The sequence below is a fragment of the Lucilia cuprina genome, chromosome 6, assembly GCF_022045245.1.
Source record: "Lucilia cuprina isolate Lc7/37 chromosome 6, ASM2204524v1, whole genome shotgun sequence".
Lineage (NCBI taxonomy): Eukaryota > Metazoa > Arthropoda > Insecta > Diptera > Calliphoridae > Lucilia > Lucilia cuprina.
The window spans coordinates 59,960,982-59,965,931 of NC_060954.1; the positions used below are offsets into that span (position 1 = coordinate 59,960,982).

The 4,950-nt window shown below is 28.4% G+C and overlaps 1 protein-coding gene across 21 annotated transcripts in view; it reads right to left on the reverse strand.

Annotated features, from left to right (window-relative positions):
• LOC111691266 (sorbin and SH3 domain-containing protein 1) overlaps nt 1–4,950 on the reverse strand; it is a 76,884-nt gene that overhangs the window by 69,829 nt on the left and 2,105 nt on the right. For 9 of the 21 annotated variants that reach the window (XM_046954506.1, XM_046954505.1, XM_046954504.1 and 6 more), the window contains exon 1: nt 938–1,830. The exons of 1 other annotated variant lie outside the window; for it this stretch is intronic. The gene's annotated coding sequence lies outside the window, so the exon portion shown is untranslated. Of the gene's footprint in view, nt 1–937; nt 1,831–4,950 lie in introns of those variants that run through there. 11 more of the 21 variants (XM_046954515.1, XM_046954516.1, XM_046954512.1 and 8 more) reach the window with 7 other exon arrangements.

A 4,950-nucleotide genomic window follows, 5' to 3' on the forward strand; every position in this document is an offset into this window, starting at 1 on the left:
CTAGAACTGAACTAGAACTGAACTAGAACTGAACTAGAACTGAACTAGAACTGAACTAGAACTGAACTAGAGCTGAACTAGAACTGAACTAGAACTGAACTAGAACTGTACTAGAACTGAAATAGAATTGAACTACAACTGAACTAGAAGTGAACTTGAACTGAACTAGAACTGAACTAGAACTGAACTAGAACTGAACTAGAACTGAACTAGAACTGAACTAGAACTGAACTAAATCTGAACTAGAACTCATACTAGTCAGTATATGGACTTGTATTTAAATGCCACAAAATACAATAACATTTAATATCCCATCCCTGATCCATATCATCAAGTGTTAGAATGATCTTTAGAAAAAATCGCAAAATCTATTGCTATTTTTAAAGGGAATGGAAATAACATGTTAATGTAATTAACTAATAACTGTGATTTGTCATTGAAGAATAACTTTAAGAAAAAAATCTATTTCAAATGAACTTTTAGTATTTGCTAAAGATCCAAAAAGTAATTTGTCTGTATTTTTTAATAATATAATTTGAAATAAACACTCAATTATCGCTAATTATGAGAAAGAGTTAAGTTAACTTAACAATACAAAAAAATAATAATCATTAATATTAAATAGATTGTGAAAATTGATAAGTTATTAAGTTATAAATAAATGTATGTACTAATAATTTTGCAATATAACACGTAAGACTTGAAGAAAATTGAAATTATTTTTTTGAAATGCATTGAATATACAATTTTGCAATATTATTTTTTAAAAGAAAACAAAATTACAAATTTTGTTATTGTATAGATAATTGAACAAACATTTTTTTCTGTTAATGAAAAGAATACAATTTAAATATTTATCTTTTAAAAATTGTTTAAATGCAACGTTTTAAGTTAAATGGTTGTTGCCCAGTGCAGTTATTTTTTTTTAATTATTTACCTTTTTATGGTTAATTTGTTAAATTTATTTATTTATAGATTTTTTTTAATATAATATAATTGTTGTTAAATATATTTTTATATTTGAACAAATGATTTCACACTTTCAGACACAACTTTTATTTTTAATATTTTTTTTTTTTTTTTTTTTTGTTAACAACTTTTAAGCTTATTTTTTTTTCTTCTCTTCTAATTATTTTTCAATTATAAACTTATTTACTGCTCTGTATGTACAACATTTAATTATTTAGTAAACTGCCACTTTGATCAAAAATTTCAGCCCATAGAACGCGATGGAACAAACGTAGTAAAATGATTTTAATATATTTGTTTTCATATATCATTGTGTATTTTTAAAAAAATTTGTTGTTTTCTTAAGAGACATTCGCAATTGAAGTGTTTCATTTTTTTTTCGTACGTAGAACATGAATGATAACGTCAAAACGATATTGTTAAGAGTTTTTTTGAGTATAAAGTTGTTTCGACAATTTGTATTTTTTTTTCACTTGCGCACACTCGGGAATATATTTACAGCGATCGCGTTCAGCCCCTCAGCCGCCATCATACTGCTGCTTTAATTCTTTTGTATATTTTTCAATACTTCGAAATAGGCACTTTGATTTAAGATCTCTTTATTTTTTTTATTTCAAATTTAAATGTTTTTGTGTTTTTTTTTAAACCAACAACAACTTCTCATTTTTTTTTTTTTTTTTGTTAATATACTTTTTTTGTATCTTTTATTTTTGTTTAAACATTTACAGGTGGCAAAATTAACATTTTAACGTTCTCTACACATACGGCCGCTGTCTAACAGTTTTACTCCACTCCACATGTAAAAGAACACAAAAACTCACACATTGTGCCGGGCCAAAATAGACCGTAAGAACCACAGCACAGCACAGCACAGCACAGCACAGCACAGCACAGCTACAGCTAAAAAACAAAAAGCTCCCTCCCAATATATATGTGTGTGTGTGTGTTTTTTTGCGTTTATGACTTCCTGCTCCTCTTTGGCTAATTATTGTGTGAGAGGGTTTTTATGGATAATGGGGTTGAGTTGGTAATAGCAGTGTGAGCAGGGGATTTCATATTGTAATACGTTTTGTGTTTAAATGTGGTCTGGTGTTGTAGTTGTTGTTGTTGCTGTTGTTGGTTCACCAAGATACGTTAATTATATTTAGAAACACTTTACAAACACTTTTCTAATACAAACACTTTGTAGATTGTTGTATTTAGAGAAAAACTTTAGAAACCCAAACTAATTGATTTGCTAAAACAAAAATGGAAATTGTTTTAGGGTCTACATATATATGTATATATAGGCAGCAGTACTGTGTTTAGTTAAGGCTATAAAAAGATTGGGAATTGGGAATTCGAAATCGGAAAATGTTTTTAAATTCAAGCTCTATGAGCTGCAAATTGCAAGACAGTCTGGACTCGCATTCGTCATGCATTGGTCTTAAAAGAGTTATTAAGCCAATGAGGGACTACAGAATTTGGTTTTCACACGGAATCTTTAAAAAACAGGCAGAAAGGGCTTTAAGACCATCATAACCTTCAACTCTTCAAATTAGAAGAAAAATAGCTTATATATTAAGGACCGCATTCGCGATCTAGTGAAATAAATAGTTTCAATATCAATTAAGAAATTTCCTTTAATATTTTAAACCCAACACTAAGCTTATGGGTTTTGGTAATCAGTGTGATCAATAAGTGATCAATTTTTTTCTTACACACAAAATCGGATGATTTTAAAAGTTCACTAGAACTTAAAATTAAAAGAAAATAATATTTCTATCAAAATATTTGTTTGTAAAGATCGGGTATATAAACACCGCGGCTAATCTTCTCAAGCCGTAGGTTTAACTTTAACCAACAATATGGTCCTCCAAGTTGTCAAATGTTGCTGATTTATCAACATAAACTAGTAACTTCACTTGGCCCAGAACCAAATAATGTAGAATTGTTAAATTGTGCGATCTTGAAAGACCAATGTCATGATTTATAATCAATGCCTTTAAGGCAAAATTAAGCCTAATCGCGGAACACAATTTTGTGATAAGAAGTCGATGATTGACTTGCAAATGACAGTTCGTTTGTAAATTTACCTACATATATATTGAGAACTCTCATAGAGCTTTACATGACGAATAAACGATCGCGGATTCAGCGTATACAGTTTAGAAGAATCTCCGAGTTCAGAATAAATTAATAATGAAAGAATTTGTTAAGTTGAAAACTTTGTCACTCTCAGAAGGCATAATATCTTGAGAAATATTGTCATCGTTAAGGTTTTTAAAGTATGTAATCCGAATATAAAAGTCATACTTGTAATCTATTAAGAAACTCAAATTTGGTGTCTCAAATATCACCCTGTTTCCTGATCACTACAACAATATCAGTGAGATTGTAGATTAAGAAGTTTAAAGTTAGTTATTTAAATAAATTTGTTTAAGAAGTGCCTCTTAGCTCTCGCGATACTTATTCCACTCAAAATAGCTAAGAAGAAAGTGCCTGAGTAATCGATCTACAAATATATATTTGTAATACTATTTTCATGATATTAAAGAGTTCGATGATATAGATCTAAATAACTTTCTTAAAAATATACCGTTTAGCACTCATGGTTACCGCATTATGGCTTTGAAAGGCATTTTAGCCCTTTAAACTTTGACATATAGAAAAATCTCCCCAATTGTCTTTCTCGTCTACTCGGTCATTACAATTATGACAAAATATATACAATAACATCTATGAAATCGTACACTAAGTTAAAAGTACCCATTACTTCTCACTCTAAACAGATTCGAAAGAAGTTTCATGGGATCGATCTACCAAATAATAGACTAAAATATCATTGTCATACTATTTTCATGATATTGAATGGTTTGAAGAACTAGTTTGGTTAGCACATGAAAACCCGGATTGTAACCAGCAGAAAAAGAACTTCCAAAGAAGCGAAATAGAAGTTATTTCATTGAAGTACTAAAAAACACCTGAAGAAGTGATGATTTTAATACAAGCTTGTCATATGATGGATGTTCTTTTTTATTTGATTCCAAATTCTCTACATCTAAAGTCATTCTCAGGAAGTAATTTTGATGTTCTTTTTTGGAAGTTATTAGGAAATGAAATTGTAATATTATAAAATAAAACTAATTTGACTTAAATATTATTAAGATTAATAAATAAATTACAAGCATTTAAGTAAAAAAATCAATTTTGAACAAAATTGTATTATTTTCACTTCTTTGGAAGTCAATAGACATCACTTTTACTGAAGGTAAACAAATTTGCTTACCACTTTTACTTTACTTTCACTTTTACTTTTGAAGTGGTGATAAATGCATTCTTTGGGAAGTACTTCATTTTATTTTTGCTAAATGGTATATATAGAAATGTTTGATTCTCTTTCAAGTTTATAACCTGAGCTTTCCCTTGTTCCATAGAACCAGTCAACCTTGTTCAGCTATTATGTACTTTAACAGTCGGCTCAGATCAACCATAAACGCTTCTAATATTTTTCAATTTACTTTTGATTTTGTTTTCAATAAAAACTTTTTGTTTAGCCATGCTCACCGCTTTAACCCCTTGAATACTTAAGTACGCAAAAAATACATAGAATAAATAAGTTAAAAAAAAACAACAAAAAAAGAACACCATTAATAAGGTATGTCTATTTACTCGTACTTTCAATATACATATACTTAGTTTAGTATTTTTATTTTTTTTATTTTTGGGCATCTTAAAATTTTGTCTACCCGAAAAATTTTGTTTAGAGATATTAGATGATGATTCACCATTCGGTTGATAATTGTAAATGCTTAAAGTAAAAATATAAAAAATTAAGTATAAATGTATATAAATATACTCTAAAAACAAGTAGGAAAGTATAGTCGGGCATGGCCGACCATATGATACCCTATACCATGAGTATATTTTTACAATTTTTACTTTTATAAAATTTTTATTTTTTGTAAAGAAACTTTTATGTTGAATATTACCATAATTCCA